General features: G+C 42.4%; 1 protein-coding gene across 7 annotated transcripts in view; it reads right to left on the minus strand.

Moving 5' to 3' along the window:
- The window catches only part of STRBP (spermatid perinuclear RNA binding protein), a 102680-nt gene that overhangs the window by 77432 nt on the left and 2326 nt on the right, over positions 1-22922 (minus strand). The gene's annotated exons all lie outside the window — the stretch shown is intronic.

Consider the following 22922-nt stretch of genomic DNA (forward strand, 5'->3'; position numbering starts at 1 on the left):
CTAGGCCTGCAAAAGGGTTGGGACAAAATCATGGCGCTGAACTGGCAATCACTTTCCACACCTTTGCCGTCTGTAGCTCTTAAGTGGGAGCACACCAGGATAAAAGCGATAGTGGGAAAGAAGGGACCATTTGGCAAGCTGCACTACATCCAGAAGCTAATACCATCATGAGGCTCTTTCTTGAGGCTTCAGCTTTGAGTAGAGGCTTCTTGTACCTTCGGAAGCTCTAATGTAAGCTTTATACGCACACATTAAAAGCAAGAAAATGTCAACCTGCCCTGACAGAACAGAGAGATGCAGGGCCTAAATATATATTTCTAACAACTCTTGACGCCAAAAAGCAATTACAGTGGTACCTCGCTAGACGATGATAATTCGTTCCACTGAAATCGCTGTTTAGCGAAATCATTGTATAGCGAAAAGCATTTCCCCATTGGAATGCATTGAAACCTGTTTAATGCGTTCCAATGGGGAAGAATCGTCATTGTCTAGCGAAGATTGGCCATAGGAAAGCCGCTTTGCGAACCGCCGATTAGCCGTTTAAATCGCTGTCTTGCAAAGCTTAGGTCCCGAAAACACCTGTTTTGCGAGCGCGGAGTGAGCTGTCAAAATCGTCGTCTAGCGAAAATCGGTTTGCGAAGCAGGGACCAAACATTGTCCAGTGAAATTCCCCCACAGGAATCACTGTTTTGCGAATCGCTATAGCGACTGCAAAAAGTCAATGTCTAGCAAAAAACCTGTAATGTGGGGTAACTGTCTAGCGAGGCACCACTGTATTTTCCATGCAGAGTGTATGTGATCCAGAGAAGCAGAGGTTAATTGTATTCCCAAGGTTATTTTTAAAAAAATATATATTTATTGCTATAACTGTTGCATGGAAGCTCACCTAGCAGTTCGCTACCCCAATTCTCTTGCAAAGAATCAGGTTCACCTGTGGAAATTTATGGTGGTGTTTTTGAAGGTTGGGAATAAACCACAGCTTTAAGTATAGAATACAATGGGATCCGTCAAAAAATCCCGCACTGCAGAGCTAAAAATAGTTACACTCCGCAGGATGCATGCATATCCAGGAATAATTCCTGAGGGACCAATGCTGAGAAAACAAACTGAGAAGGGGAGGAGGAAGAGAAATCGCTAGCGAGGAGGGGGGAGGAGGAAGGGAAAAAAATGAAATTTTTGCAAAGCTTGGTCTTTTCTTTGTCGAAGATTGCAACTAGCTTTTAGCTGAGACAGAGAGATAGAGACTGCACGATGCTTTTAAAATATGCAAAAAAAAAAAAAAAAAAAACACCATTTAGTACATCATGGAACTTCAGTGCAAGAAATCAAGGAGAGGAGAATAAGTCTCCTTCTGCCGCTCATGATTTGGTTGTTCTTTGCGAGAAAGCATGCCTTTTTGCTTCAGAGTGGGAAATCTTCCCAAATTATGTTGCAAGGGTGAGAGAGGTAATTCGGGAAGACCTGCACACACATACATATGTGCCTCATTGGATCGGATATGCGCGTCCCTGGATTTGAGATGGATAACTTCAGTAGGCACAGTGTAGAATTTCCTGCCCCGAGATCCCCCCCCCCCCGATGGCTGCACCATCAGCCAAAAAAGGTGGGGGAAACAGCCAGAAGCCTGTTTTAAACAATAATTATCTCTGAACTGCAGAGCTGGGGAAGGGACCCTATGGATCATCGAGGCCAGCCCCTGTCAAGGAGGCGCTGTGGGGAATCGAACTCACCACCTCTGGCTCCACACTGAGCTAAAGCACTGAGCTATATCCATTCGAGGTGTTAAGAGAGAGATGAGACCTATTTAAAAATGTTAACTGCTGCTCCTGGATACATCTATATCCAGGAGGGTTGGGGGGCATGGGGTCCTCTTTAGGAGAAAGGCAGAGTACAGGTAAGAATTTTGTTGTATGTGTATATACTTACAATGACAATAAATTATTAAATTATTATTATTAAAATGAAATGAGAATATTGCTTGGGGGTTGCGGCAGGTGGTTAGTCCTGCTGGGGTAGCAGGACCAGTCTTGGAGGAGTACGTATAGAAGTTTTAAACTTTAAAATTATACAGCGTGGAAGCAAAAACAACACACACCCAGTCACCAAACGAGGATGCTCATTAGAGCGAATGTTGGACAGGTAATGATGAACCCAGGTGAGTCCGTGCAATGCACAGTAAATACCAAGAAGCCTCTGTCTGATTGTGATGGGAGCAAACTACACACAGCAAAACATGTCCATGGTTCCTTGATATGTCACACAGATATCCCTCCACCCTCAACAAAAAATATAAAAATAAAAAGCCAAAATGAAGTCCAAGTCACCCAAGTGCAAGGAGAAGGGGGTAGGTGGAAACTAACAATGGCAAACAAAGCCGTGTTTTGGGAACCGGTCCAGCCACCTGTGACACATACCGGGAGTCGGAAACATATGGAGTTCCAGAAGCCATGTGGAACCCAGTGGGTGGATTAACCTTTACACAATGCACTGAGAATGAAGCAATGCGACAACTTCTGAGTTAGGTTCCTTTACGGTATCTTGATCGTTCGGACCCTGTCAAAGGGCGCATCCCCATTTGTGGAGAAGGGAAGTATTTCAGAAACTGGAAACCGTTCGCGCTCTGGTGCATTCTAATCAGTGCATTCATCCCCAGTAATGAATTCCCAAACAGATTTCTCTTAAACACATCAAGATTAAAATAGTGGGAGGTGTATTTGGTGTTTTTTTCCCCAGCTGTGACCTGGCAAAAGCGGAACAGCCGCTCCCACTGGTCTCTTAATTAACTCCGGACCCATCACTGGCTCGTGGCTCAGCCTGTGTTCATCTATGAAAAGGGAACACTTTTACTTGGAATACAATAAAAGTGTGATTCGGGATTCAGAATCGATGAGCTTCAAAAAGATTATGGTTTGGACTGCATATCCCAGAATGCCTGGCTGAGTTGACCAGTGGATTCTGGGTGTTGTGGTTAAAAAAACCAAGGGCAAACCCTTCCATGCTATAAGTAGTTTGTTTGTTTGTTTGTTTGTTTGTGTTTATTTATTTATTTATTTATTTATTTATTTATTTATTTATTTATTTATTTATTTATTTATTTATTAACCCGCCTATCTAGCCATTTCGACCACTCTAGGCGGCTTACAACAAAAAGCATAACAAGTTGAAGAAAAATGTATAACAAATTAATTAATTAAATGGTTCTGCAAGATGGGAAAAATACAAAATAAATCAAATAAAGAGAGAGAGAAAAAAAGGAAAGAGGACAGGAATTAAGTGGTAGGGAAGGCCTGCCTATACATCCACGTTTTTAGTAATTATTAATTATTATTATTAGAAGGTAATTTTTGGCCTCCTAGAGGACTTTCTTAAGACATGCCTGTGTACAAGGAAGTGGCCGGTCCTGACATGGAAGAAGCCATTATCATTTAAACGTGAAAACTCCAGCACTCACCATGCATGGGATGATTTCCTAAGAAGGTAATTGCCACGTAAAACTAATTCGTAGTGGTTAAAGCGGCCACATTAAAACAACATGAAAAATTGGGGTGGAATGAGCAAGAATTGAGAACTGCAGTCTCGGAAGGTGCCCTTTAGGGCCATTGAGTCTAGCCCCTGCCAAAGTAGAAATCCACGTGGAGAAACAGGACATAGAAGCTGGTGCAACACAGCAAGGTGTCAGGGCTCCATGTCTTCTACAATATTACATTATAGCTCATCTCCCTTCTAGTCCTTCCCATCCGACACCAGACAACACTCAACTCCCTCTAGGCTCACCTCTCCCAAAGCCCCACAACTCATTTAGGGATTTCTCCTTGAAGTGGCATTTGAGTAACGGGTAGAGAGGTCTTCCCAAGCCAGCTAAAGCTTCCCCTTTGGGCATGGGTGGGGCCATGTTTGCTCCATAAAAAAAGTGTGATGCATATATAACGTTCTGTAGGGCTTAAATCACTCTCTTAGTGGTTTCCTCCATAAAGCTGATTGACAGTCAAAGGAATGAGGTTTCACCTCCTGTATATATTAATTAAGACCAGAATATGCTGCTCAAGGGGTTGCCAGCCTGAACAGGATTAGCTGGGCAGAGAAAGACTTTAGGGAATGGGGCCATGAGGTTTTGTATGCAAATAGCTCAGGTAGGTACCATCCCCAACGCCTCTAGGGAGCATTGGGAAAGAATCCTGTTTGAAACACTGGACAGTTGGCAATACGGCTAACGTGGTCGACAGTAGCTTCTTCTGTTCCAAGGATCTCAATAGGAAGCATTATGTGTGCGCAGCTTCCCAAATCTGTACAAGACAGGTCCCTATGACACTATCAAAGGCTTGTGGGACCTGTCAAATCAGTACCAAGTTTTCAAAGACTGATCTCCGATCTGCCGGAAATTTATAAGAACAGCCTGGTTAAACTCGTCACCAAGAAAGCGTTCTGTCCTGGAAACATTAAGCGTCAAAACTGCAAGCTGGAACGGAGGCTGCCTGGGACACTTCCCACAATTCTATTTTAAGAAGACAAGGTTTGGGATTCACGCTTTCAAGAATAAAATAATAATAATAATAAAGAAAGCAGGCTTCCAAGAAGCCAAATTCAGTGGCTGGAACCAATTTCCATTCTCACCGAGTGCAATGGGAGCTGCATCTGCAGGCGTGCAAGCCGACAGTAATATTCCAGCGCAGATGAGGAATAAATTGAACCAGATGTCCCCCTCGAATGACAGAGGATACAAAGAGAAATGGGAAACAGCTCGGAAACAATTCCTCCATCTGTCGGTTAAGAAGACAGAACGACTTAAGGAAGTGATATTCCCAGGAGATGCAGGGGTCACGGAAAAGGGGTTCTTCAAGTCTCTTCTGTTGGAGGGGCAATCCTATAAATTAGTAACTCCTCAAAGGTGCTATTGTTATTAATCCTGCTCAAGTCTTGCAAACGCAGGGCTTCCCAAGTCTTCTCTCTCCACCCTAATCTTTTCCCCATCCATTCTGGTCTTTGTTCTTCCTCCACTTGCTCCTCACTTAACCTCATGCAGAAATGAATCTAAAAAGTTTGAGGATATTGATTGCGTAATTCTGCCTATATAATAATTATAGTTAAAAGAACAATTTCATCCCATACAGACAGACAAGATTTATTGGGTCGGAGCATTTCATCATCCAAACTCTTGATTAGAATACACATTGCTGTATAATATGTCAACTCTGTATGAAGAGTTGACTAAAATCTAGTGGACAGCAGAAGAAGAACTTGGATGACTGGTGCAAGGAAAGAACTCTGTCATTCGAATTTATCTGATGCGCTTTACAGAAGAGCCTAGCAGATGCTTATAACCAGGCCCAGAGGGAAATAATTTGGGAATATGAAGGACATCTGCAAGCGGGATCTGAAGGCCTTAGGAATGGATCTCAACAGATGGGAAATCCTGACCTCTGAGCGTTCAGCCTGGAGGCAGGCGGTGCATCATGGCCTCTCCCAATTTGAAGAGACCCTTGTCCAGCAGGCCAAGGCAAAGAGGCAGTTACGAAAGCAGCAAAATCAGGGAACTGGACAGGGGACAGATTGGTTTTGTCTTCAGTGTGGAAGGGATTGTCACTCTCAAATTGGCCTTCTCAGCCACACTAGACGCTGTTCCAAGTCCTCGATACAGAGCACGATACCATAGTCTTTTGAGACTGAAGGATGCCATCGCACATGAAGTAGCCATTTGAGTTGGAAAATCCGTAGTCCTTGTGCAAAAATTCAGGGTTCTAGTGATAATTTCTTGAGAGTTCTTTCAGAATAAGCTTCTGAAGATCTTTGAAGATTTGCTATACTATACATGGTGGCGCTGTGGGCTAAAGCGCAGAAGCCTGTGCTGCAGGGTCAGAAGATCCGGCAGTCGTAAGATCGAATCCACGTAACGGAATGAGCACCCGTCGCTTGTCCCAGCTCCCGTCAACCTAGCGGTTCGAAAGCATGCAAATGCGAGTAGATAAATAGGGACCACCTCGGTGGGAAGGTAAACAGTGTTCCGTGTCTAAATCACACTGGCCATGTGACCACGGAAAGATTGTCTTCGGACAAAACGCTGGCTCTATGGCTCGAAGAGCGGGATGAGCACCGCCCCCTAGAGTCGGACACGACTGGACAAAAATTGTCAAGGGGAACCTTTACCTTTACCTTACTCTTTACTATAGTGCGCTCAAGACAAGTGTACGTGGCTCCCCTCCTCCATTCTTCATCCTCACAACCACTACCCTGTCAGAGAGGTCCGGCTTAAGAGAGGTGAGGGATTGGCCCAAGATCATCTAATTACCTGGGGTGGTGTAGTATTTGAACCCGCTTCACTAGGACTAGCCTGCTCTAGACGGCAAAGCCAAGACTACTCAAAGCAACAATGGAGTAAACTAAAATATCCACTGAAATCTCTCTTTTTTTGACCTCATTTGACCTCCTTTTCCACCACATAACCTCAGCACTTGCCAGGAAAGCTCAAGGTAAGATTCTCAAGGATAGTAGAGTTTCTCTCTCACATTATAGCCACCCAAAAGTGTCTGAATAACATCCGTGTTATGCGGTAGCACCCTTTCTCCAAGGCAACTTTTTATCAATCGGCAACAGGTGGTGAAGAACTGAGTGCAGGGAGCAGAGCAGGTTTTCTACTTCCAGCTTTCATGCTGAGATAAAGACACACACCCTGTGCATTCGGATCACTATTTCTCCAAAGCCGGGCCTTGAAGATCGCCTGCCGGGCATCCCAGGTGGTAAAGACTGGCTCCAGAAACGGCCTCGTTCAGCAGCTCTTTGGCCTGAGTTTTCTGTGAAGATCATTTTCCTCCTCCAGGCCCCATCTTGGACAAAAAGGGGGTTAGCAACTCTGGCCCTCCAGTTCCTGCTGGACCAACTTCCATCAGGCCTAACAAGCATGTAAGACAATGAGAATTATTGTCCCCCCCTCTGGGGAAAAAAAGTATCTGGGGGGGGGCACAAGTTGCTTACAACATGTACAACATGTCATTTCAGGTTTGAGAAGAGCTAGTTTTTACTCTAATTCCTGGTTCCACCAATAAAGGCAAGGTGCACAAAAACTGCAGGGTGTGTGTGCATGCACATTTATGTGTATGTTAAAACTTAAGGCCCAACGTGCCCTTGAGTATTTGCTCAACCCAAAAATTACAGACAGGTGATTGAGTAAAAGGTTTGAATAAGTCTTTTGGTTGCTGGCATTGTCTTTTGCTTCGTATGCCTTATAAAAACAAGGTCTGGTTCCTTGGAAGTTTACTATCGATCAGCAGAAACAGATTCTCTCTGTTTTCACTGTGGCTACTTATTCAAGTGATTTAGCATCTCCCGACACCTTCAACGTTTGGACGCAACAGCCTTGTGCGAGTACTGTTTTAGACACCTGGATGCCTTTCATAGAGAGAAACAAAAGCAAGGAAAGGCTTCTTGGTTAGAACAGTTTAATTTGGGGGCAAACAGAGTATGTGATCTGTTGCGAAAATGACCCGTAGCGAGAAACTCTTGCTGATCTACTGGAAAAAAAAATCAACAGCTCTCTCGGTAGATCCTAGACTGTTTCCTATCCACCCCTGCATGCACAGGTCCGCAAAATGAGCCTCGTGGCGCAGTGGTTAAAACGCTGTACTGCAGCTAAAACTGTGCTCATGACCTGGGGTTCAAATCCCAGGTAGCCGGCTCAAGGTTGACTCAGCCTTCCATCCTTCCGAGGTCGGTAAAATGAGTACCCAGCTTGCTGGGGGGGCAATGTGTAGCCTGTATAATTAAATTGTAAACCGCCCGGAGAGTGCTTGTAGCGCTATGGGGCGGTATATAAGTCCAATAAATAAATAAATAAATAAATAAAATGAGAACTTTGCAGTCAGTTCTATGATTTCATGCCAGGGACCGTGAATTGTTCATAATAAAAAAGAGAACTTGTAATGGAAGAAGGGGGTTTTAAGTAGCCCGCTATGAATGCCACTTTAATAAAAAAAATAATCCCCCATAAATTTCCCTACCTTTTCCTGGGACACAAGTAAAGATCTTGCTTGTTTTTTTTTAGTCCTCGCCTGGATCCATCCAATATGAGCAACTGTTGCAGAGCTGTATGTAAGAGTGAGATTCAAGTTTGAGGAGACCTGCGTTGGAACCCTCACTTGGGCATGAAACTCACCTTGAGTGACCTTGATTCAGCTTGACCTGGACAGGGTCCTTATGGGGAGGAGAAGAGAGCCATGTATACTGCCTCGGGCTAACTGGAGGAAAGGCAGGACTTGAATTAAAGTTAAAATAGAAGAAAAGAAAAGAAACTTGAGCTTACTTCTTAACACTTCCAAAAATAAAGAGGAGGAAGACTAACAACAACCACATTTTGTGTCCTAAAAAAAGACACAACCAGTTGTGCGCTGGTGTAGTAACAACAGTTTTGTCTGCTCAACTATACCTATATCTTTTACAGGTTCATTTCCAACTAACCTTATACTGACCTATGCTTTGCAAAATATGTAATGGTGGTTGGTTGGAAATACAACTGGGAAACAGGGCATCAATTTCTGCTATGACATCAACTGTGTTAATTATTATTTTTTTCTTCCCTCCTGCAGTTTGGCAGAGCACACAGAAAAGCAAGACACTGCTTTGCAACAGATGGAAGCTTTCGGAAGCAGAAGAACAAGGAGAGGGGAAAAAAAAGGGGGGGGGAACCAATAACAACTATCTCCAGTTCCATTTCCAAAAAGGCTCTCATAAACCCCTGTAGCTTTGCCTGGAGCAATCTCAGAAAGATTTATTCTTTTTTCTGGACAGGGAAATTCTGCTCCACTTAATAAGCAGCCGAGCAAAGCACAGAAGATCTGGATATTAAAAAAGGCACCTAAAATGACAATAAACACAAAATATGAGTTCCATACTAAGAAAACTATAATTGCTTCCAAAAACAAAACATAAGAAAGTCATAAGAAGGTTGAATTTTAACCCTAGTCTGGATGCCAGTGTAGTGCAGTGGTTAGACTGGAATTGGACTGTGGAAATGCCGTTCCTCCTCTCCATCGGACCATTAAATGCACTGGCTGACCTTGGACCAGGCATTCCCTCTCGGAACTGAACCTACCTCGCAGGGTTGTGAGGATACAGTAGAAAGGAAGAGAGCCCCATAAGCCACTTAGGAAGAAAGGCAGGATATAAAGGTAATAAATAAACAATTTTCCTAAATATGTGTAGGTTTTAATGATTATTTGTTACTAATGTTCTTATCGTCCTGTTTTAATTTGGATCTGTGACTGCATAATAAAGAGAGAACAGGAGATGATAGTGATGATGATAACAACCACCACCCTGGAAAACTAGAAGCAGACAACATCTTGCACACAACAGCTAAAGAACTGACAGAAGGAATACCACAAAACACCATGGAAAAATCTTAAAATAAAAACTAAACAGTGGAAATACAATCAAAGCCACAAACACATGGGCAGTTCCAGTAATTAGATATTCAGCAGGAATAATAGATTGGACCGTAAACAAGTTAGAAGAATTGGATTGAACTACAAAACGTGGCAATATTAGAAACAGCATACATACTGCGCCAAAATTTAACAGATACTTAAGTTTTGGGTTAAAACTCGTATCTGTTATAATATAATACCAGTCAATGTTTTTATAATTTTGATTGCCTGGTATTTCTGAATAATAATTACCACTGACAACGGTTTATATGACAGAGATCATAAACCTACAGAATGCAGGCTTCCTCAACTTAGTGGCAGCACTCCTGATCTTCCACAACTACAACTCCCATGATCCGCACCCAGCGTGACCAGTTGCAGCCCAGCCCTGAAGATTCCACTCTAAAGATGCATTTCCAAAGACCAGTGGATTTAACTCACGGAAGCAGTTCATAAAAGGGGGGAAAAAGAACCATCTTCAGACATCCCGAATACTATCCCATGGAAAATGCAGCAAGCTAGTTTTCTGTTGTTCCGAAGATTAGGACGTAACCAAAGGAAACCAAATTGCAGGCAGAGAGATTGTGACTAAACTTTAGGAAGAATGTAATAATGACCTTAAGTTATAGGAAATGACTGAAAATATTCTTGACTGTTAGAGCAGTACGACAATAAAACCAATGACCTTGGAAGGTGGCGAACACTCTGACAAGGCAGGCATTAAAGAGAAAATTGGACAACCATTTGTCAGTTCTGCTTTGGCTTGGATTCCTGCATTGAGCAGAGGGTGGCCCTTTCAACTCAAATTATTCTATATTTCTAAGATTCCTGACAGTAAGAGCTGTGTAATAATGGTATGGATTACCTTGGAATGGGCTGAACTCTCCTTTATATCAGTTGGTGCAGGGTAGATTAAAATCAATAATTAAAAAATATATTAAAATCTTTTTTAAAATTTTTAAATCAAATTTAGTTTAATGAAATGCTTTTGGAGGGAAAAATCTAGCTAAAGATAATTTTCTATGTAAGATCCATTATTATTCAGCATGAAAGAGAACTTAGTTATGTAGCATGAAGCTGTATATTCATGTAATATTTATATTTTTGGCAATCTAATTCAATTCATCCAAGTTATCTAAACTGAGATAACATGCTCTTGTTCACACTAAAAATGAACAAAGTTCAGGAAAAGACCTTAATTGCATAGTTCTCCAAATCTATGTACAATGGACGCATTGATGTTTAAGCAAATATAAGAATATGTATGCTATGTGTTATTGTTTTAGTTAAATAAAACAATTTAAGCAGATCTCCAAATATGAGTGATTAACCTATTAAGCTAAAATCTGTTCTGATACAGCTGTTCTACTAATCTGACAGGTTATTATTCTAAATATGAAGTCGTCACCTGGTTGCAAATATTAAAGACTATAACTACCAGCAAGAATGATTCTTTACATTTAACAACCAGGATTTAAATCGAGTCTTGCTGAGTAGTAATTTAAATTGACTTGATTTAAATCAAATCCACCCCTGCTTGAGTGGCAGTCTAGCAGGGGTCCTTTAGCTGTGGATCCTTCCCTCAACAGGGGAGTTAGCCGAGATGATCTTTCTGCCCCTTTTGAACTCTACGATTCCATAAATCTGTAGGAGAAAAGAGTCCCAGTGGTCCTGCAAATATGGATGGCCCTTATCTGCTTTAAGAACAGCAGCCACAGGGTCTCAAGGCTGAAGACCTGGGCTAACCAGTTGCAGATGTGACCCAGACAGCGAGGAACGGGGAGCAAGAAGGTTGTGAGCAGCTGACACTAGAGCACAGGGTGGGTATATTTGCTTCGTTCTTATTCTCCTTCAAAGAAGATCTGGGTGATCAAGTTTCCAGTGCAAAGAAAGGCACAGCCGAGCAGAGAGCAAGGGGCAGAAGGAAAGAGGGGAAATGTACTAGAGGAGAGGAAACTGGGACATTGCAATACAGGTCTGCCTAGCAAAAGCAAACCTTGCGGTCTTTCTCTCCTTCCCAGGCCTTGCTCTTTCCTTCCCGATTTGCAAAACAAGAAGAAAAAGCAGCAGCAAAGAGCATACATTTCTAGCGTCACAATCATGCTTAAAAACGGCACAAGAAATGGCAGCTGGTATTAAACCACTAGGTCTCAAACTCAGTGACTTTGGCATAGGGTTCTACAAGGGCACAGAGAGAGAAAACCCCCCAACTCTCCCCAGAATCCACATGCCAACTTCTGTCTGTGGCTGGCTTGCGGCCACGTGTCAAGAAGGAATGATTTCAGAAACATTTATAAAGCTCTTGGTGCTGCTAAGCAGAGAGCTGGCTTCTCCTAGACAATGCAGATGATTTTCCAAGAATGATGGCACCTACTCTAAGTCCCATCATTAAGATGGGCCCGATGTGTCGGAAATCTGCTACAGGCCGATCTGGGCATCATCCTTCCAGTTCTACAGCTCTTGAAATGTGTTGCAAGTAACAAATCCATCTTCAATAAGTTACTTTCCATGGTGAAAAAGAGTTGCAACTAAGTTACCCTTCAAAAGAAGCACCAGTAAGATCCAATTGACTTCACTGATGCACCAGGAAACTTGCAAAATTTGCTTCTAAAGGGATTTTTAAGGGACAGGAAATCCACTTGATCGTGGTATACAAGCTGCAGGGTGCCTCTCACACCTATGCCAGTAATTAATTAAGCGGGACTGTTCTGTTTGGCAGCTAAGGACTGCCAAAAGGCAAGCTTTCGTATCACAGCCCTTACTCGGGGCTGTCAATAAACAGCAGAGAGAAAGCAGTCATAATGATGGTTGTTTGGCTGATCCACACTTTTCCAACCACCTATAAATTCAGGGTCTTGCAGAGGAATGCTCAGTCTGCATAATTTATTACAGTCATAAATACAGCTTTTTTAAAAAAAATAGGGGGCAGAGCTAAAAGCACTCTGGGAATTCAACATACTATGCATGTATCTTTCACAACAGTTAACAGCATCTTTGCAAAGTACAGTAGACTTCTACAGAGGTGTGTTTCTAAGCGAGCGTCTTTGATCCAATCCAGCAAGCTTTCTCTATAGCACTGCTCTCTGTTCGCAATAAAGTTTGCCTCGTTTACAACTTTTTAGCGATCCGGTAAAGGCATCCAGTAAAACCCCCAATCTGCGTTGCTTAAGGATGGCTCACATGGCCCGGTCTCCGTTTGCTCAGTACACAGAATTCCCGGCCACAACAAATTGGTTTGTTTTTCCTCTCTGTCTGTCTTCTGCCTGCAATTAGAGGCATTCCCCCCCCTCCCCAACTCCTCAAACAAGCTTTTGAATCTGTTGTACAACTTAATTAATGGACGTGCTTAGCTCTTTGGGCTTTTGTCTCTCTGTTTGATAATTGTGCTCATTTCTGTGTCTTGTTTCTGTATTTTGTAAACTGGTTAGAATGACCCTTTTCCTTCAAGGGTGGGGGAACATGGGTAGACACCATTTTGTATGAATGAATGAGTGGACCTCACGTTCAGTCCAGCAAAGACATTCTTACATTTACAACAGAAATTTCCAGGGGAGTAACCATGTTAGTTGATTGCAGCAAAAAGGAATTAAGACGACTTGCAAGCACCTTAAAAATTAAACAAGCTCCCTCTTTTTCTGGCATAAGGCTTCATGGACTGGTTCCCACATCATCAGAGGTAACTGTTTTGTTTTTAACCAATACCAAGTTAAACACTTTACAGGAGGAAAACCGCCCAAGGGTCCAGCCAAATGGCTTTTAAACACACACATACAGGAGAAAAACCCTTCAATGGAAAAAAAATATCTCAGTAGTTAGTTTTTCCCCCCTTGCTCCCTTCACTTTGAAAAAAAAAACAATACACAATTTAACACAACTGTTTCTTCCAGACAAAGTGACACATCAGGGAGAGAAGCCACATAATGAGCAGCTCTGTGCCTTCCTGACACATAAACCTCAAGTCGGATGAATTAGTGCCTAGTAAAACAGCATATAATTTACATTTTGTTATGTCAGTCACCGGTAGCATCTTGAGGCTCTTTATGACTAAGCAAGCCAAAACCACAACATATAAGAATGGTTCTAAATCATTCCCCACAGAGAGGGAGAGAGAGAGACGGCTAACAGTCAACAACCAGGAAAAGTGTTTGTATGTATGTTGGGGGAAATCTCCTGAAAACGAGCCACTGGATTTAATTCCAAGCGCATTTTGAGATTCTTGGAATCTCCCCCAGGAATGACGTCTTTGTAAAGTCACACACACATTTTTCTGACAAATTACTCAATGGCAACATATATCACTTATTGCAGTCACCTTGGCCTTTTTAAACACAAGAAAACAATCAGATGCCAAGGAGTAATGCCAATAAAAACAACAACACAGCTGGAATAAGGATGATTCCAGTTTACACTGGAATGCCAAGAAATGCTGGAACAATAATATTAAATGCCACGTGTTTGAGAGAAGAATGTTCTCTGAGTAAGGATCTGACCCCAGCACATGTGGCAGGAAAGTGTGCATGTTTTTACTGGAAGTTTTTTTGTTGTTGCTGGCCATGGTCTGAAAGTGGGTTGTAGGGATATAAATTCTCAGTTCTCTCTCTCTCTCTTTTACATTAGACCTAGAAACGACCAAAAGGTTTCTCCCTGCTTGTAAAAGAATGATTTTTTGCCGTTCTTGTTCTCTGTGCAACAGCTGCAGCTTTGTTTCAACACCTGCTGCTTTGTTTCCTGGGAGTTTTAACAATCAGAAGCAGTTGATGGGTTGTCTGCATCATTTTAAACAATCACCCATTCTTCTGTGCTTTCTATCTGTGAATGCTTCCAATTGGAAAGGACCCTAGTTTTGTGCAGACCCATTTTGGGCAAAGGGAAGAGACCTTGATTGGGGAAAAAAATTAACTCTTTGTCTTCTTCTCGCACTGAAACACTGCACAACCAGAAAATTCCCCATTGAGGCATCTCGTTGCACCAAGGCAGACGAAATCAATGTGAATAAGTTTAGCAGGTATTCTTCACATCCTTAGGGAAGTACGGTTTTACGTTACCACTGACAATCCCGGTGAGAGAGTTATAAATTAATTTATACATTATAATCCTGCGGTATTTCTGGAGCATTATTATATTCCAGCAGTATTTCTAGACCACTTTTCTCCAGGATGCGGCTGGTTCAAGCAAACAGAACACAACCCTTTGCATTCTTCTGAGCAGAAAGAATGAGCTAGTGGGGTCCTTTTCAATCACCACCGTCTTCCGGTGAGAGGGAAAACATGAATGGCTGTTTGTCTTCTTCTTTCCTTCCGATATGGAATAGAAACAAAGGTCAGCGACGGCAGAGCTTGAGTGCCCGCGGAATGAACGGATAGTGCAAACCATGCAGATACAAAAGGCACCTTAGCCCAAGACAGAATATAGACTGCTACTGTTTGGGATGAATGATAAAGCAGTTTAGAAGAGAAGCAAAGGTGAAAAGGGCCTACTATAGGTTGGGGAGGGGTGTGGATTAAGCAGGCTCGGCAGGTGCGATTTTGTTAATGCACTGTATAATATGCATGAGACATGTTGCTTTTCTAGTATTTTTCTAGTATCTTTTTTTGCTGAGTTGGGGGGAAATGAACAGAAATACCAGGGGGGTGGGTGTAGGGAGAAGATGAGCTTCTATAAAGCAGCAACAGCTTCTCAGGGTCAAGACAAACCGAATTCCAACACCCCAGCTCCGCCAGGTCCTGACAACCGCAACAACATTTACCATACATATGGTAATTGCGTGAGCTGCATCTAATGGAGCGGTCTTGTCATCAATCCACAACGGCGAGTCTTCGAGAGAGCACAAAGATCTTGGCTATTTTAATAATGTTTGTCAGTTGCCTGGTGTGTGTGTGTTTTCCCCCTTGCTCCCTTCTGCAGAGTTGTATAAATGACACCATCATTTGTGTCACTAGTAATATAGCCCTAAAGGAAAGAAATCTTGCTTTTTTTCCAGCCAGAAGGGGAGGCCACCTGTTTTTCTGGCCAGTGCCCCTGCTCCTACTTCCTTCCCAGTAGCAATTACGTTTTTTTGCAGACGAGCGTAGGGGTGCAACTCAGTAAGCAGGTACCATCCTTATTAACATCTCTGCGTAGAAATTCTTACACAGGCTCTCTAGACCCAGACAAGCTCGGGAGGAAGAGTGAGCAGGGTGGAAATGTCTACAGGGAAAGTGCCGCACCATAAGCCTTGCTAAGTACCTTAACAGATGCCCTGTCAAGTCTAGGCAACATCTCAAGCAACCTCCCTTTTGGCCCCGGTAGCCTCTGTTCAGGCAGTTGATAGCCTTCCTACGTGCGTCCCTCTTTCCTCTTTTTCTTCTCTGCCACCTCCACAAAGCTAAGCTTCCAAGAGCAGCTAGTTCTAACAGAAGTGTGGAAAAATGTGTGGGTGCTTTTTAAAAAGTGTTATTTCTATTTAAAGAACTTAAGTTTCAAATCTGGCGCAAGGTGGCGCATACAGCCGCCAAAAAAATACAAAAAAGACGATGAAGAAAAAGAGGGAAAACCCACTTCAACACCTACCTGGGTAAGCTTTTGATCAGACTCTTATATTTCAACTTTCTGAATGAGAAAAAGGACAAGCTTTAAAAAGGTAAAAAAGGAAAAACAATTAGAGCAAAAGCCACAGATGAGGGGGCTAGGGATAGATGCAAACTGGAACATTAATGGTGAGATTTTATTATTAATTAATCAGGGGGGAAAGGAAGCACCTTTTCTATTAAAGACACAGAATTCTACCCAGTATAAAGAGGTCCAGGGCAATCCATGTTAGTATTTTAAGCAAGTGTAAATCCACACCTAGCTTTTTTGCCAGTCAGCATTTTAGGCATTTAATATCCTTATCTGAACAGCCGTGAAGATCTGTGGTCTTTATTTAGACACCTACAACACTGCTCTCATCCTGCTGGCTCCTGGAGAAGTACATGTATGGACAGACATCTAGGCCTAGTAAGATGGGCCGTGGTTCTGATGCTGCCCTGCTAAGTCGACACCGAAGGGAAACGAGCCACGTCAGAGGAGCAGCAAACTCCCACCTTGCAAAGCATCTTTCTTTTGTAGGCATCCTTCAGTCTCGAGAGACTATGGTAACGTGCTCTGAATAGAGGTCTTGGAACAATGTCTAGCATGGCTGAGAAGGCAGATACGAGAGTGACCATCCCTTCCACATTGAAGACAAATACAATCTGTCCCTTGTCCAGCTCTCTGATTATGCTGGTTTCGGGACTGCCTCTTTGCCTTGGCCTGCTGGACAAGGGCCTCTTCAAATCTTTATTTAAGCATTCAAGAATGAACAAGGGCACTGCAACTGAAAGCACACCTACCTGACCGAAGATAACATTTCACTGAGAAACAGACTACTTCGCACGACTCTGGTTTCCAGTCTCCATCCTGGAAATACCTGTAATCCAACCTGAGACCTTCAGCACACAAAGCAACTGCTCCACCAGTGAGCCCTGGATGCTCCACTTAAAATGGTTATACAGTGGTGCCTCGCTTAACGACGATAATCCGTTCCAGGAAAATCGTCGTTAAGCAAAAACATCGTAAAGCGAAAATAAAAACCCCACTGAAACGCATTGAAACCCGTTCAATGCATTCCAATGGGGTAAAAACTCACCGTCCAGCGAAGATCCTCCATACAGCGGCCATTTTCGCTGCCTGTACAGTGAGGAATCTATCCCTAGAAAACAGCAGGGGCCATTTTGAAAGCCGGCGGCCATTTTGAAGCAGCTGATCAGCTGTTTAAAAAACATCATTTTGCGAAATTCCCCCATTTAGACCATCGTTTTGCGATCGCAAAAAGATCATCGTAAAGCAGATTCATTGTAATGAGGGGCAATCGTTAAGCAAGACACCACTGTATATTTTTACTTATAGGCAGCCTTATATATGGATGTCAGGCTACTAGTTATCTTTATTCTTCAAATCAACAGCAGCACCAGAAAACTCTCATGGCTATAGGATAAGCTTCAGAGAAAAGAATTTGCACACAAATTTATTCATTTCCTGCTCATCAAATAAATCAAGACACTGATCAGCAGAGCTCCTTCTGCTGCTATTTAAGCTCATCAGACACCAGAGACTTGAGAGTACACCTATCGTTCATGGCATTTTTTAGGCCCCAATCCTAGTCATGGACATATTGGTGACATTTATATCCTGCCTCCCCTCCAATAAACTCAAAGCCATGCAAATGGCTCTCCTCCATTTTATCATCACAACCACTCCCAGAGGCTGAGAGAGTGACTACCCCAAGCTTACTCAGTGAGTTTTGTGGCTGTGTGGATATCTGAACCCAGGTCTCCCTAGTCATGGTGTAACAACCCAAAAGATACCCTATCTCATCTTTCGACAAACGTCTCTCTGAGTGGTTTATTGAAAGCTTGAGGGCCCTTTGGTTCCCTTGAATGACAATTCCTCCAAGCCTCCTCATCCATGGCAGCTGTGGGTAACGGGATGTGTAGTCCAAAGCAACGGGAAAAGCACATATCTGCTGGTTTACAGAGTTTCAAAGATGGCAATCAGATAGCAATTTAAAGCCATATTGAACTCTACACATTTTCCACTTAGGATGTTGTGCATGCACAGCTCAGCAGCAGAGGTGGCCTATCTCCACAGTGGCTTCCTCACAGTCATGCCAGGGAAGTTGGCTCTCCTTGCTGGGCCTAGGAAGGTTTCGTTTTATCAGCCGCATCAAACTTTACAGAGTGGGAGATGAGATGGACCTTCTTATATTGCAGGCAATGCTTCTGTTCTCAAGGGAGTCATGTGCACACAGCTCCCAAATACGATGGATGAAAGCAAGTCAGAGCACCCCTTAGAAGACAGGACTGGCAGGCCATTTCTGAGTACTCCTTGTGTAGAACGACCTGAAAACGGTGGCCATAAGTCAGAATTCACTTGACAGCATGCAATTATTAACTGGAGAAACTTGGCTATCCAGACTTCTACTCCCATAAGGCCTAGATAGTGTGGCCACCATACCCTTTCCCTGAGTTAAAGGAAGATCACAGAATCATCAAATTGGAAGAGGCCTATAAGGCCATCGAGTCCAAACTCCTGCTCAATGCAAGAATACAAATCACAGCAGATCTGAAAGATGGTTGTGTAAATTTCTCTGGAATGCCTCCAGTGTGGGAGCATCACCACCTCTTGAAGTAATTGATTCCCTTGTTGTACTGCTCTAACAGTTAGGAAGTTTTTTTCTGATATTCAACCGAAATCTGGCTTCCTGTAACTTGAGCCCATTGTTGTGTGTCCTGCACTCTGGGATGATCATGAAAACATCCTGCCCTTCCTCTGTATGACAGTGTTTCAAGTATTTGACAAGAGCTATTATATCTCACCTCCGCCTTCTTTTCTCAAGGCTAAAAATGCCTAGTTTTTTTTCAGTCTTTCCTCCTAGGGCTTGGTTTCCAGCCCCCTGATCATCCTTGCTGCCCTCCTCTGAACTTGCTCTTATTTGTCACTATCCTCCTTGAACTGCGGTGTCCAGAACTAGACGCAGAACTCTAGACGAGGTCCAACCAGTGCTGAACTAGTACCTCATGGGATTTGGAGACTACACTTCTGTTAATGCATTCTAAAATAGCATTTGCCCTTTTAGCAACTACCTCCACACTGTTGGCTCATAAGACGTAGGAAAAATAGTTATTCCTTTATTCATTTATTTGACATATATGCAATTCTGTTAATTAATAACTGGGAACAGCTCTAAATTGTTGCTTTTCCTAGGAACCTAGCCAGAAAAGAAGGTCTCTGTTTCAGAAGGCTAAGAACTTTGTGTAGTGCAAAAACATGTAGATTCAATAGCCATCAAAGCTGTTTCAGTTGACTGATGAGGATCAAGGCCCGGGCAGCTACAGTTTTTAAAGATAATAATGAAGACCTGTCAAAAAACTACCCTGTCTGTACAGCTTTATTTCATCCTTTTATGCAGACAGAAAAACCAGCCAGGTTCTATCACCGACAGCAGTACCTTTTTCAATGTGCACATGGAACAACTGGGGATATTGCTCTTTAGGATAAAAGTTCGTGTTCAGATTAATTTATACCATTGATTATCAACCAGTGGGACACAGACATAATCAGGGTTGGATGGGAACAGCCAAGACAATCATACCTATTCCCAATAATGCTTTGGCCTTTCTTTATTTAATATATTTATGCTTTGTAGTTTCCGTAGCACAGCAAATAAGTCACACCCTTCAGTATTACACTTCAATTACAGATGGAAATACAGTGGTGCCTCGCATAGCGACGATAATCGGTGCAACAAAAATCGCTATGCAATATTAAAAAGCCCATAGGAATGCATTGAAACCCCATTCAATGCGTTCCTATGGGCTTCAGACTCACCTTTAAGCGAAAATCCTCCATACGGTGGCCATTTTCGCTGCCCGGTAAGCGAGGAATCCGTCCCAGAAAATAGCGGGTGGCCATTTTTTTTACCCGGTGGCCATTTTGGAACAGCCGATCAGCTGTTAAAAAATAATCGCTTTGCGATGATCGGTAAGCGAAACAAGCTACCGATCATCGCAAAGCGATTTTTCCCCATTTTAAACATTACAATGCGATCACAAAAGCGATCACAAAAAGTTAATCGCTATGCGATTTCGTCGTTAAACGGGGCGCCCATTAAGCGAGGCACCACTGTACTGTTTTTGATTGTGTTTACATCCAACGATACTACCATAGTATTTTATGTTCTTGAGCTGGAACACAAACAATAACTGGAATAACAGAACCTCTGCCAACATTTTCTGTGGTGGGATCCAGGTTCGTTGACGGTGCCTCTACTCGGATCTAAGACACGAAAGGTTGGGAATTGCTGTTGTAAACAAGTCTGAATAATGTAAATTTAAATTAGATTAAAACATCTACTTGTTTGCTTTTACTTGTTTTAAAATACTATTCCAGATGGAAAGCTAAACAGTTGCCCTTTCTATCCATCAGGCACCCAGACATACATTCCACTTTGTCCTTCAGATTCTTCTTAAACAGACCTGCCTCCTACCTGGTGTAAAAAGCTATTTCTATAGCACCAGGAGTTTTCTAAATCTTATTCAAAATTTTGCCTGCATTGCTCTTGAACATGGCTTTTTTGTTCCTGCTAGACAAAAACATTTTTTTAAAACCCCAAATCGATATCACACAGGCTATTTTTGTTCTGATTGTCTCATTCCTCTAAGCACTGCCGCTCTTCCAAACAGTAATCAGAAGTTTGTCTAAAACTGGAGTGGAAGTCATGTGATAAAAGCGCACACCGCGTCCAACCTGCCTAGCAAAGTCCAAAATATAAATTACCGCCCTGCCACAACATTCACTGGCAGATCTGTGTCGAAACCCATTTCACCAGATCGTTGCACGGAGGTCACTAGAGCGCCCTAACCCCATCAGAGATTCTACTGTCCTCTCCTTGGAAAAAGTGAGGACCTTTTAAAGTGTCAGCCACCTTAACAATGCATAACGATTCCCAAAAAATGCAGTCTAAAGGACATGGATCACCACCTTTCCACTCCTTGTAAGTAGTGTACTGGTAAAACCACTCCTTAAATATATCACTTATCTTGAAAGCCTTATTAGAGTTGCTATAAGTTGGTTCCAACTTGAGAGCACATTACAACAAAAAGGGAAGACCAAACACATGCTTGAGTTTGCAAGACTTGAGAGCAGGGCTCTTCATGACAGTAGATAACCAATTCATAGGATCACCGTAAGGCAGAAACAACAGCACACAACAAATTATGCTACTCCAGGATAACATAAATAAATAATCTTATAGCAGGTTTTCAGACTTTTATTTTAGTGCAGGTTATCTAACCATGACAGCTCATGGTAAAATAAAGGTATATATGTCTTTAAGATGCAGTTAAAAGTCTTTTTTTTTCGTATCTACTTTTTCATCCCACAAGAATGACTGCAGACCAATCCATCCATCTGGGATCAGAACCAAGTGTTTCCAGGCCAGAGAATCCAGATCTCCTTAGTCCTAGTCCAATATTCTATCCACTACCCCACATTCAGGTCCAGGAAGAGAAAATATCAATAATACTGTAGCTTCCCATGTGAGGATGGAAACTGTAGTCTGAAACATCAAGAAGCCACCATGCTAGGGAAGGCTATTCTAAAGGGCAACTTTAAAAAAAAATTAACATAAAAACACTTGGAGAAGTGAGAAATTTTGAAAACTAGAAGGAGAGGATGACCAATGCATCTACTAATAAAAACATAGAGAAATATGTATTTTCTGCAACAGCAAGTACACCTATAGGTGCTAATTTGGAAATTTACTTTATCAGACAGAGTGAATGTGGTGTGTAGCAGATACAGTAACAGAATAGGGCTCCAGAGGCCCGGATTCAAATCCCTCCTGGGCCATAAAAATTCAGCAGAAGGTGGCACTGCTAAAACCATTCTTAGATTTCTCATATAGTTTGAAAATGCAATTCAGGTGGCCATAATTTGGAAGCAGCTTGTAACACACATTTTACAGCTTGTAACACACATTTTAACAGATATTTACTGTGTTATTAGTGTCAGGTATCAAAGAAATGACTAAATTCTAGGGGGAAATACAGTTAAAGTGCCTCCCTTAGCTAAAACTAGGAAATGTTAACAAATTTCCCTGAGCAAAACAGCTAAGAGATTTTTAAAAAAATTAACAGAATGAGATCAAACGAAGCTTTGTTTGAAGTTTTATAGCACACTAAAGGAAAAATCTGGCGTTACTGTAAGCTTCCAGGGGCAGATCATCCCAAAGGAAAGTGGGAAAAACCCACCACTGGATTCAAGAAGCAGGAAGCAAAAGTCTTTTTTTCCATATTTTGCACCCCCAGCATGCCATTTCTTACTGAGGGCTCCCCTCCTTCTTTCTGCCATCTTCCCCAATGCCTACTCCAAACCTTGGGTTTAATGATTAACAGCAATCAGCAGACAGCAAATCCAGAAAAAGAGAAGACTAGAGCAGCAAAAGCAAATTGCGAGCCTTTGCAGCAAAGGTCTAAGTAAAGAGCTGCCACCCAATTTGGAACTGCTGCTCAGGCAGAGCACAGAGTGTTCGGAAGCCACCAGGAAGCGCAGATGCTTCATTTTTGGAAAAATCAGGTCAGCCTGAGAGACAATATGATGCGCCATGCCAGCTGCACCGAAGCTGAATTTTGATAGCTGGGGGTAAGGAGTAGCAAGACAGTTTTCTGTCTAAATTTCACCCCTCCTCTCTCTCTTTTTTTTCTTGCTCTCATTTTTATTTAAATAAGCAAGACCTGTCAAACATACTGAGACGGTGATGGTACTGCACCATTTGTTATTTTTACTGGTAATAACTAGATAGTGTCTCTTGACACAGATTGGACTGAGTATACCAGACTTACTCCAAGCTATTCATAAGGGGAATTTTATTGAACAACCAGAATTTAAAATATGCATGATGATTATACCGAGAAATTCACCTCTGTGCTGAAGCATATCTAATACTAGTAG

This window comes from Pogona vitticeps, chromosome ZW-PAR (assembly GCF_051106095.1).
Source record: "Pogona vitticeps strain Pit_001003342236 chromosome ZW-PAR, PviZW2.1, whole genome shotgun sequence".
Classification (NCBI taxonomy): Eukaryota; Metazoa; Chordata; class Lepidosauria; order Squamata; family Agamidae; genus Pogona; species Pogona vitticeps.